This window comes from Pantherophis guttatus, chromosome 1, assembly GCF_059756535.1.
Source record: "Pantherophis guttatus breed Tessera chromosome 1, ASM5975653v1, whole genome shotgun sequence".
Classification (NCBI taxonomy): domain Eukaryota; kingdom Metazoa; phylum Chordata; class Lepidosauria; order Squamata; family Colubridae; genus Pantherophis; species Pantherophis guttatus.
The window spans coordinates 52,150,155-52,162,836 of record NC_142063.1 but is presented as its reverse complement, the minus strand read 5'-3'; the positions used below and the strand labels follow the sequence as shown (position 1 = coordinate 52,162,836).

The window sequence follows — 12,682 nt, the reverse complement described above, 5'->3', positions numbered from 1 at the left end:
AGCCCTACTAGATAGTTTAACAATGTTGTGGGGACTAGTTGTTTAGCAGAGTGATGTCATGGGGCAAAAAAACTATTCTTGTAGCTAGTTGTTTTGGCATATTATAGAACCTACAAACTTGAAGATCTCTACTGTTGATACTGTGTTGTCTAGTATTGTAAGAGGTGGTAGAATAGGAGGGATTCTCCTAAAATCTACTATCATTTCTATGGTTTTGAGTGTATTCAACTCCAGATTGTTCTGGCCACACCACAAGGCTAGTTCTTCAACTTCCCATCTGTATGCAGATTTATCAATATCTCGAATGAGACCAATCACTGTTGTATCATCTGCAAACTTCAGTACTTTAACAGAGGGATTCTTTGAGATGCAGTCATTGGTGTACAGAGAGAAAAGAAGTGGAGAGAGCACACAGCCCTGGGGGGCTTCTGTGCTAATTGTACAGGTATCTGATGTGATTTTGCCTAGCTTCACCTGCTGCTTCCTATCTGTTAGAAAGCTTTTGATCCACTTACAAGTGTGGTCAGGCACAGATAGTAGAATCAGTGTAGTGAGAAGAATTTCTGGGATGATGGTATTGAATGCCGAGCTGAAGTCTACAAAAAAGGATTCTTGCATAGGTCCTTGGAGATTCAAGATGTTGTAGGATGTAGTGCAGAACCATATTAAGACCATCATCTGCCAATCTATTTGCTCGGCAAATTGCAAGGGATCTAAAAGCGGATCCGTGATGGTTTTCAAGTGGGCCAGCACTAACCTTTCAAAGATTTTCATAATGACAGATGTCAGAGCAATCAGTCTGTAGTCATTCAGCTCCTTCTTCAGGTTTCTTCAGCACTGAGATCATAATAGAGCATTAGAAGCAAGAAGGAACATAATACATCTCTAATAATTTATTAAAAGATGCAGGTGAAGATGGAGACCAGTTGATCAGCACAAGCTTTCCAGCAAGAAGGAGTGTACCTTGTCTAAGCCTGGTGCTTTTCCAGGTTTTTATATGTGAAATAGTGTCTCAAATCTTTTTCTGTAATCTCAGAGCTGGAGGCCCAAAGAGATGGTCAGTTGTGGGAGGCTTGGCTGTTGTTGGTGTATCTGAGATGGAGATGGTGGTGATAGTTGACAGTGGTTTCCTCTCAAACCTACAGTAAAAGATATTCAGGTAATCTGCCAGTTGTTGATTCCCTTCAGCGTGGAAAGGAGATTTGCTGTAACCAGTGGTATTTTTAAGAGTTTTCCACACATTTGCTGATTCATTTGTTGAGAGCTGATTCCTCAGCTTTTCAGAGTAGCTTCTTTTTGCTGTTCTGATCTCCCTTGTTAATACATTTTTAACCTGATTGTACAGCATTCTATCTTCTTTCCTGTAGGCTTCCTTTTTGGCACGACGTAGCTGCTTGAGCTTAGCTGTGAACCAAGGCTTGCTGTTACTCGCAGGCTTGTATTCACAGGCTTCTGGTCAGCACACATAGGACTCCACAAAAACTAATATATAATGTTACAGTATCTGTAAGTTCATCCAGGTTTGCAGAGGTATCTTTGAAAATGTTCCAATCTGTGCAATCAAGGCAAGCTTTAACTTTGTCTCCTCAGTTCAAGACTTCACTGATTTAATTGTTGGTTTTATGGTTTTAAGCCTTTGTCTATAAACAGGTGAATCATGCAATGATCAGAGGGTTCCACAGCTTCTCATAGTAAAGGCCAATAAGCATCTTTTAATGTTACGTGACAGTGGTCTAAAGTATTCTTTCTTCTAGTAAGACAGAATGTCTTTGAAAGATTTTGCTATCATGTATGGAATGTTAGGTTGGCATTTCCAGTTCAGAAAATAACCACTATATTAGAAAATAACCAGCATTCCATAAAAGGGGTGGGATTTTCTTTCTCTAGCAAAAATGAAGAGACTTCATATATACAGTATGTATATAATGAAAATCAGTAAGAAGAACGCAACACTTTTTTTCCCCCTGAGCAATTATGAAAACTAAATTATTTTGAACAGTGTGATGCACTTCTGGTCAGGGAACAATTTCATTCTATTGATATTTTCTCAGTGTGCTGTGAGGCAACTGTATAAGAAACATGAACAGAGCTCTGTTTATTATCAATCATGAGAGTATTAGCTTTTTGAAAGCTAAATATTAAGGAAAATCAAAGCTCATTCTAAGACTATATCCAAATGGCATTTGGAATTTAAAAGCAGGCAAATTAATGGGAACGACCAGCAAAATAGCAACAATTTAGGAAAATAACACAATATAAAACATAAAGGTGTAAGAACAACATTTCCTCAATCTGGTCCAGAATTCTGGCAAACTAGATGTTCCGAAACAGTAAGTTGCAAGTGTGACAGAACCGTCTTAATTTTGCACAGTATGCATATTACTTCAGATACTGGAGATAATACAGAGTTATCATGAGTACTAGCCACTGATGGCTTTATTCTCCATAGAATTTATCCAGTCCCCCTTTCAAAATAGTCCTATGTGTGAAATATGCAACCCTGAACTATACTTGCCATTATTTCCCATTCCTCATCTACAGTTTAGAAACTCCTGGCTACCCTTTTTTTGCTTTGAACATCTTAATTAAGTTTTTACTAGAGAAACAGAATACTTTGGCACCTAAAAAAATAAAACCTATTGAGGAGTGCAATTATTATGAATGCTTTCCTTTTGGGATTCCTAGGATAGAAGCACAACACTAGAGTTTGACAAGTGAAACCATCAATATTTTTTTTTGCTTTTTTGTTACAAAAAAAGAAAGCTATTCTGTTTGATTCCCCACATCCTTAGTAAATGCATACTGTGCTTAACTGCTCCTTATTAGTCATGTTGCTCACTAGTCTCATTCTCATAGCTAACACAGCCCACTGATCATGGACCTGTGCTGTAAACACCCATGAGATGTCGGTTTGTTTATCCTTATAGTCCAAAAGATATGTGACAAAAAAAGGGGGGGGGAGGATAGTGAGGCAGCAAATGTCAGAGTTACTTCTTACTACGCTTTGCAAAAGTCATGGAAAAGAGGAAGCAGAAAGTGTAGAATTCTCAGGTCAGGAAGGTCTTTGCAGAATTTCATGCCATGTGGCAGTTCAACCTGTTCCTTGACCAAGTGGCCTTGCTCACAGTCCCTCATGGTCACTTTCTGAATGGCTACCGCAATGTACTTGACATGGGACTGCCCTTGAAAAGTATCCAGAAGCTTCAGCTAGTACAGAAAGTGGCCGCATGGCAGTTATGTGTACTCTTGGATCAGTGCACATTACATTTCTGCTCTGCAAACTGCATTGGTTAGCACTATGCTTTTGGATCCAATTCAAGATGCTGATAATGACCTATAATATCCTTCATGACATGATACTGGATTATTTCAGGGACTGCCTCTCCCTAATTATATTTATCCTTCCTGTTAGGTCTGGCAGGAGGGGCGATGCTTTAGGTCCTGTCTGTTAGGAAATGCTATTTGGTGGACCCAGAAAGAGCTATTTCTATCATGGCATCTGCCCTTTGAACTGTCACCACCCTGGAGATCAGATTGGCCCTGACTCTAATGGCCTTTCATGCCTTAATTGGTTTTGCCTTCACATATAAGGATCTGGGTGTATGGTAAAGCCTGCATAATGGGTATACTGATGGTTGATGGTAGTTCTTATTGCATTTCAGCCGCTGTTTGTATTTTTGTATGGTACTTTATGTTATTTTTACACCTTTCTTATAAATTACAAATAGCAGAAGAAACAATTCTGAATAGACACAGAATATTTTTTCATTAGATTACTGTGAATTTTGGAATTTTGAACTAAATATTTAATCTGACTGCTTGGAACCATTTGAGGTGGCTTACAGAATATACATAATAATATGTATATATTGCACAATCAGAATAAAATTAATTAAAATGATAACTAACCATGAAAGACTAAAATTGTAAAATTATAGGCAGTGGTGTTGCTGTATATCATTAATGCCCAGAAGCCCTCTAAAAGATACATGTTTTCATCTGCTTCTTGAAGTCTATGAGGATAGGGGTTACATTACCAAATATCTTGAGTCTATTCCAAGTTGAACACCTGGATTTTTATATTTGTTCTGAAAAGTCAGTATTAATCAGCAGCAGTGAAAAGAGGAAGTTTGTTAAAATAACTGCAACGCAGTGTTTAATCATTTACTTTCTTATGATTTAAAAGTGTTCCATTTGAAGATAGAATATGGCTGTGTTCATACGACTTTAGGCAACTGAAAAGCCAGAGTTATGTGAATATGCAATGCTTGATTGGTTTCAAGGTCAGGTTTTCTAATTTTCTCTGTGTATATATATGCCTTACCATGCTGTCTGAATTATTTATTTATTTATTCATTCATTCATTCATTCATTCATTCATTCATTCATTCATTTTATATTGCCGCATATTCGCCCATGGCGACTCAAGGCGGCTTACAGAATATAAAACCACATTTAAAACAATAAAACTAATAAAAAGAATCAAATAAATTAATATAGTATAATATAATGAAATAATTGCTAGTTAATCTTTGTTCTGAACTCCTTTACTCTGTAGGCCTGTTGTGTGTGCATCTGGATAAATATGCGGGTTCCAAGTGAAGAAATCACTGTTTTTAACTTTCCCTAATAAACAAAAGAAAAACAAAACATTTGCTGACAAGTTGTATATGTAGCACCATTTTAAAAACAATTATACTTTACCTACAATGGATACAGTCCATTTTCCTTTCAGAACTCTGCAATCCCATTCCCCACATTTCATTTTGAAAAGAAAAGGTACTGTAGCTTGGAATCTAGTCACGCTCTTCCACAAACATGGGCAATTTATGTTGATGAAACGAGAAGGGCAATTGACTGTTCCCCTGTAGTTCATGTGTAGCCTCAAAAGCATTTCAGAAAAATCACTAAGATTCTCAAACAGGTTTGAAGAATGTTGAAGAGGTAGGGAGAGGAGGGCAGAAGGAATTCTGCTAATCCGGTAAGGTTTTTCCCATTAACTCTAATTCTAGGGTTGAATTGGAGATTCTTTATATTTTAAATAATTAGTACTTTTCTAAAAAATACATTGTCCTCCACCCCTTGTATTAAACATCTATATTTTCCAAAGAGCATCCAGTAGGTTTCTGAAGGAAGAACAACAAATTCAGCAAATCCCCATAGGAAGTAAAGCATTTTTGAGAACAGGCATTTTCCTCTGCCCTTACATATTTGTCACTCTTCTTTCCCACATCAATCTCATAAAACATTCCTTGTCTCACACTTTGAAATATTGATATTATCCTACAACAGAGATAAAAACACAGCTGAGCAATATAGGTTGGTGATAGAATTATTTGCAATACACAGAAATCTCTGCTGATGTGTAGAGTTGGCACAGTATTAAACACATTACTTTTGCTGACAGGCGTTTTCATTTCCTCTTGCCTCGCAAGTGAGGGGAATTGGAAAGAAATCTAGTTTTCAATTCGAGGCCCATTCAATAAAAAATGTAAACCCAAAATAATGGCAGAATTGGCAGCAGCAAGTTAAATCAAAAGGGACCACATAGGAAATTTATTTTCAAAAGCTATATAAATAAGGAGAGGAAAAAGGCATATGATCAGTCTTTCAGATTGATGCAATCTTCAAAGAAATCTCTCTCAACATCCCCCCCTGCCCCCATATACACCATCCAAAATGTCTGGTTTTCACTCGAGAGAGAAAGAAGCAGGTCAAATGACATATTAGAAAATGTCTTGCATCTTAAGGAATTTTCTCATTTTGGAAATCAACAGCTGCGCAGAACATAACAGAAGCTGAGAAAATTTCCATTCACCTGCTCCAAACATCCGAAGCATAATTATTCCCAGTTTTTGAAACTGAAACCTAGGAAGACTTTTACTCCCATCTATACAAAATGTTTCTGATGTTGCACATTTACAGAAAACTATGGGCAACAGCTTTATCCAATAAATTGCAATGGAGCTGGCTTCTCAATTGTTTCCCGGATTTTTTTTTAAACAGCAGACTTCATTAGCATGTTTTCGCTCATTCAGCAATCTGGATACTCATCTCTTATTTTATTTTATTTTTTTTTCTGAATGCAGACTTTTTTTTTTTTTTTTGGTTTGATTTATATGCCGCTCTTCTCCGGAGACTCAGGGCGGCTTACAATGTGTTAAGCAATAGCCTTCATACTTTTGTATATTTATACAAAGTCAGCTTATTGCCCCCACAGTCTGGGTCCACATTTTACCTACCTTAGAAAGGATGGAAGGCTGAGTCAACCTTGAGCCTGGTGAGATTTGAACTTGCAGTAATTGCAGGCAGCTGATGTTAATAACAGTGCTTTAGTCTGCTGCGCCACCAGGGCTCTTGAGGTTTTTCTTCTGTCTAAAGGTGATACGTACTCTGAAATTCCTTCATGATCAGCATAGTGCATCAGGAGGGATCACAGTGTATTTCCTTCCTATTATTTTTTCCCTTAACTCTAGTCATAAAACAAAAAAGTAAGTTGTTATTCTTTTTTACAAGAAGATGTCTAACTTTCAGATTATAGGACTTCAGTGAAAATGTTTAGCAAAGTAAGCTTCTAAAAGGTTGTTTTCATAATTTTGCATATAATTGAATATATAAAGAACTAAAAAGTAGTTGAGCATGCAAAGATGTGTTAGCAATGAAATTTATGCTATGAAAGCCTTACTTAAACTATATTTCTATGCAGAGATATATTTGCACAGTTGCCTCTTAAAATTTAATTAAAACATTCTGACAAATCTATTTGGGGAAAATTGCCACTGTATTTCCCAAAAATAACTTAGGGTGGAGTGTGGAAGCAGTGACAATACAGATGCTGAACCAGATCTTCCAGCCTCTATCGTTATTATCCATGTTGTCTTATTTGGATTTATAGCCCATCAAGATTTGGAGAGCCAAGACATAGCAGAATTGAGCTGATAGTTTAAATGGTGTTAAGGAAATTGTTATTGTCCTTCATGAACACTTATTTTGCAATTATAGTTACTTTATAGCATATTATTAGCATTAGAGACTTAGCATGAATTTAAAAACAAAAAGGGTTTTGTAGTACTGAATACTCTTTTACATAAATATATTACATCATGGTCCAATTTAATGAAATTCACTATCTGTTTACTGTGAGATCAGAGCAATACATAATGTGGGAGCATTACATAGTGTTAGAGTTGCCTAGACATTGTAAATGAGAAATGACAATGATACTTCATATTTCTTATGACATCTATACAAATCATTCCTTTCCATTCTGCTACTGATGAATTCAATTTTGCTTAGATCCCCATTCTTCCAACTTCAAATTCATTCTGGCCCTTTTCTGTACCTGCCTCCATTTTAATTTGTTTTTATATAGCCAAAATATGAATTTTCTTGCACATTTTTCTATTTATTCTGTGTAAACTTCTTCCCAAGATTGACATTTTATCTAATACTTCAATTTCCCAAATGATTTTCTCTGATACAAAGGATTTCATTACATTTTTATATACTTTTGGAATTGCAGAGCTATAGACACTAGTATGTAACTGTATAATTGGATAAGTTACATTGAAATGCAGACAGCACAAATTTCATCTTTTTTGGGCAAGCCAGAAAATAGGAAACATAGTACAACAGAAAGAAAAACTAGTAAGGGAGATCCAACAGTCAAGCAAGCTTGAAGGAGAATCAGGTCAGAACAAACAAAAAAGGAAACAGAAAGCAAATTTTACATACAGCCAACAAGATCTAAGTCAAAAACCAACAGATTTTCTGCCTGCAGCATCTTTATGCTTTTTGTTTAAAGTACTGCAAGAATCTATGAAAATAGTCAAAGGTAGCACAAGAGAGTTCAGACAGGAGAGGCCGGAGGCCCTCTTCTTGATGTGGGTGGTCAAGGATATGGACAATATAAATAACATGAAAAAGTAATGGTGTAAATCCACATTTATGTATGTATGTATGTATGTATGTATGTATGTATGTATGTATGTCAAGCATGTATTAGATAACAGATATAAGTATAAACATGATTATGAATACATGAAATGGATACGAATAAAAAGGACATTAGGACAGAGACGGTAGGCACATTGGTGTGCTTATGCTCGCCCCTTACAGACCTCTTAGGAATGTGGTGTGGTCAACAGTAGACAGTCTCAGGTTAAAGTTTTGGGGGTTTGGGAAGTAGGGAAGACAGTGCATTTAGCATATAATTTGATATAGAAACAAGCTGCTTTGCCAATGTTCCTCCAAAGCGCCAAGGAGATGTCAGTGAATCTTCACAATTGGGTATATTTATTTATTTATTAAACTTCTATGCTGTCCATCTCAGTTTATAACTGATAAAGCAACAAGATAAAACATTAAAAAGTTAAAACAAAAAATATTAACACTAAAAGTGACTTAAGAATTAATGAAAATGGCAAGGAAATGATCAAGATGGAGGTAGGGATCAAGATAGGGAGGAAGTGGGAGTCTTATCTCAGGTGGGACCTTAACCACTTCCAGTATGACACAAATAGCCATTGGGGCTCCAGGCCAATCTGCAGAGCCAGATTTTCAGGGCCCTTTGGAATGCCAAAAGGGTGGGTGCTGATCTCACCTCAATGGGCAGGATATTCCAGACAGTGGGAACCACAGCAGAAGGCCATAAAAGATGTTTGGTATTGGAAGATGTTTGGTATTAAACGAATAACATCTAGCTCCATTTTATAAAACTATATGAATAATATAAACACATGAGTAAGTATAGACATCACCAGTATGAAATACCTAGTAAGCTTCCTTAGGTTAGAATAATGTTGCCAAGTACTGAGAAAATGGCTGAGAATAGTTTGGTGATTTCATCTATGTTATTGTTTCCATCAGATGTAATTGTTGAAAAGAATAGATTTATTTCTAATATGGAATTAATTTTACACACCAAGGACTAGAATGTGACCAAACCATTTTTTAAAGTCCACATGCTAAAAGTAAGCTTGTCCTCTGAAAGTAATGCATTTTTACTTATCACTTGGCAAACTTTCATGCACTTAGCAAAACTTTAAAATAGTAGTCATTTAGGAATATATGAGTTTATGTTGTAAAATAAGATGAGATTTAATGGAAGACAGGAGTTATCAGGAAATGCCATGTTAACAACAAAAATGAAATAGATACTAATGAAATAACTGTCTGATCAAAATTTGCAAGTTACCAGTACATTGTAATTTTCAACATTCTCCAAAGCTTAGGAAATAAAGTCTGTCCATATTTTCACAAACACCCTCCCCCACCCCCACCCCACCCCCAGTAATTTCTGTCCTGGCCTGGGTCTTTAGAGTTTTATGGTTTGTTCACTAGCTAGGAGGGATTTGGAATAGAATTACAAAGATATATTATAGGTTTACATATAGAAAGGATATGAATATATTTAGCTTAAATAAGTGGGGAAGAGGTAGGTGTCAGTAGGAGACTGTGACTTCCAGAAAAGAGGTGGGGAAAAAGAGCAATCTGTTTTAGAAATAGGAACATTTGGGAATAATTGAAGTTAACAAGGCTTTTTGTTGACATTTAGATGCTCTAAACAGAAGCTAAAATGGGATTTGGCACCTTCCCACTCCACTGTATAGGTTCTGAAGAGTGAAAGAAAATAAAACTAGAGGGTTGTATGATGAATTTCTCCCCTTCCCACTACAAACACACCCTACTCCTACACACTAATACTGTGCCCATTCATGTCAACTGAGCAATCAAACAACTTGAAAGGAATCATGAAAAAAAATAAAAATAAAAACAAAACTGTGCTTATCAAAGGCAGATAATGTAATGATTATTAAAGTTTCTGACCATTTTAAAGAGACAGCTATTCTGTGGAAATAAATGTGCATTCTGTTCAAATTAAAATTGCAAAAAGGCTAAAAAGATGAGCATAAACTATGACAACATATTATTTCCTGAATATTTATAGCAGACTATCAGCAAGGTGTACCTGGCTTAGTCATACTTTTTCCATGGATCTTCATATCAACTACTCTAGTTTACTCTACCTGATTAGATATCTTTGACCTGGGCTCCAATAATCCTTTACTTCTCTAATCCATCACTCATTGTCCAGATTGTTTGAACCGTGCACCATTTATCTAATTTATCTAAAAAGCAACACAGTAGGGAAGACTTCATTATGTATTCTCCAGGGTAGTGATTCTGTTGTGGAATACAGTATTATGAGCACAGGAACCTACCCTATAGATGATTGATCTGATCTGATTTGTGCCTTTGAGTCCATGTTGACTCCTGGCAACTGCCCAGAAAAGTGATTGCAATTTGTGGTCTCCTTCCCAGGGCTAAGAGAGAAAGAGAGAGAGAGAGAGAAAGAGAGAGAGAGAGAGAGAGAGAGAGAGAGAGAGAAAGAGAGAGAGAGAGAGAGAGAGAGAGAGAGAGAGAGAGAGAGAGAGAGAGAGAGAGAGACTATCCCAAGGTCATTCAACTGGCTTTGTGTTTAAGGCAGGGCTAGAATTCACACTCTCCTGATTTCTAGCTTTAATCACCATGCCAAACTGGCTCTTGATTTGTTTTATGATTTGTTTTCTCAATATGATTTATGACTCACCTTTATTTGTACAAAATGGTGTACATTATTCTCCTATTCCATCATAAAAATAATTCTGTGGGAAGAGTAGGGCCAAGAGATTCATCCCGCCAAGTTTGGTGTTTAAGGGAGTTGCCTTATTTTTTAAAAACATCTTTATTTTACTCTTAGGAACATTTTTTGATGTCGATGAAGTATCAGTTTTTCCTTGTTATAAAGTTTCCAGGGGTGAGTTCTAACCCGCTTTACTACTGGTTCTCTTTGTGCACGCACTTCATGTGGGATCGCCTCTTCGGTCACGCACTTTGCGCAAGCGCATTGCGAATCTGCCCAGCTGAGGTGCGGCAATCAGCTCTGCCCCACCTCTCAGCTGGGCGAAAAAAAAAGAAATATAAGGTCGGAATAACGTGGGGGTGGGTGGGTGGGCCCAGCTCCCGAAGAAAGAGAACCGATTCGATGATGTAATAGCGTCACCGCTACTGGCTCGGCCGAACGGGAGCAATCCACCACTGAAAGCTTCCATGTATCTACAGAGGAACTTAAGAACAGTTCTATTGCTTTGATTATTGTAGCATCAAAGCAATGATGCTATAATAAGGGAAAAAAATAAAGTCTCTGTATTGAAGTCAAAAAAGATAATGTGTGAAGGCATCCATGTGTGAAAACATTTGGGTAAAAAAACCCTGGAAAACAATGGAAAAAGTTGGGAACTAGTGAGGAAGAACTAATTCCTAAAAGGAAGGGACACACCAGTACAGACAGGAGCCAGACAGTGTGGCTTACCTTTTTTCTCATGGATGATCAAGACAAGAAAGAAGGAAACAACGGGTCAGATCTTATGGTGGTCATAAGTAAAACTGAGCATCAGCAACCCAGATTTGTTGCCGAACTACTGCAATCTAGCCTGAAATTTCTGAATTTAGTTTAAGAAACAGCTGGAAACAACATGACTGATAAGGCAATTTTGCATCCCAATCAAAGTAGCCCAATATTGTGAGTGTGATTGTCATCTCAGTATCTCAGCTAACCTGTTATCTGGTGTTTTTAACAGGAAATGCCACAAACTGAACCTGAGTCACTTGTATGCAAACAATATAATCTGCTATGAATTATTTTTCCTCCTGACCCAATTCACAGATTCTAATGAGCTTCTTAGTAAGCTATAAGCTAAGGAGCTAACATCTTTCCTGTGAAGTTATCAAATATCCTTTCATTAATCAGTTTTTGGCAAATCTCAGTTTACCTACAAATACAATTTATCTACCACTTGAAACCTGTTGAACTCCAAGTGGGTAGAGTTGAGGGATATAAATGGGGATAATAATATATTGCTGTATTACTGAACAGGAGTGTTGTAAAGATTACCAAGATAACATATGTGAAACACTTTGAACACTTTAAAGTGTGATATAAATGCTAATTATTATTACTGTTACAGCCCATTCTGGATTTTATAGCAGATGCACAAATAACCCCCAATGTATCTATAGCTTTTCCTACTTAATGGATAAGCATTCTGCTTTGTCTGAACATCTTGCAATTAAAGAGTCCCACTAATTTAACTGACTCAATGTAACTTAATTTGCACATCCTGCTAACTAGAATTCATTGGAAACAATAGAATATTCCTTCTTTCCTTTCAATCTAAAAGAGTGGAAGAGTGAAGTGGTACAACCATTTCAAAATGTGATAATTACATATGTGGTTATTTTAAACTTTCATAATGTATATAGTACAGGCCCTTAGTTGATGACTACTTTATTTCTCATCATATTAAGTGGAATATCTAACAAAACTATAGTAACTTTTCAACATACACAAGAAAAAACTAAAAAGCAACACTACAACTTTTCAAATTATGTAGTTTTAAGGTAGGCATAGCAAATTTGATCAATGCATATATGCAAACCATTTCCATGCTTGTGCCATTTACATAATTAGGAAGCACTTAACAGGAAAAAAACACTGTGCTAGATAGGAATTGATCAAGAATCAGGTATGGATGCAATGGATATTAGAAAAGAGATATTGCTGCTCAGTTGTTTCTGACTTTTCGTGACTTGGTAGACATCAGTTCTCCAGGATTTTATGCACCGTTGCATTTTGTAATGT

The 12,682-nt window shown here is 36.5% G+C and overlaps 1 protein-coding gene across 31 annotated transcripts in view; it reads left to right on the top strand.

Moving 5' to 3' along the window:
* Window positions 1–12,682, top strand: part of NRXN3 (neurexin 3) — a 1,299,896-nt gene that overhangs the window by 821,941 nt on the left and 465,273 nt on the right. The gene's annotated exons all lie outside the window — the stretch shown is intronic.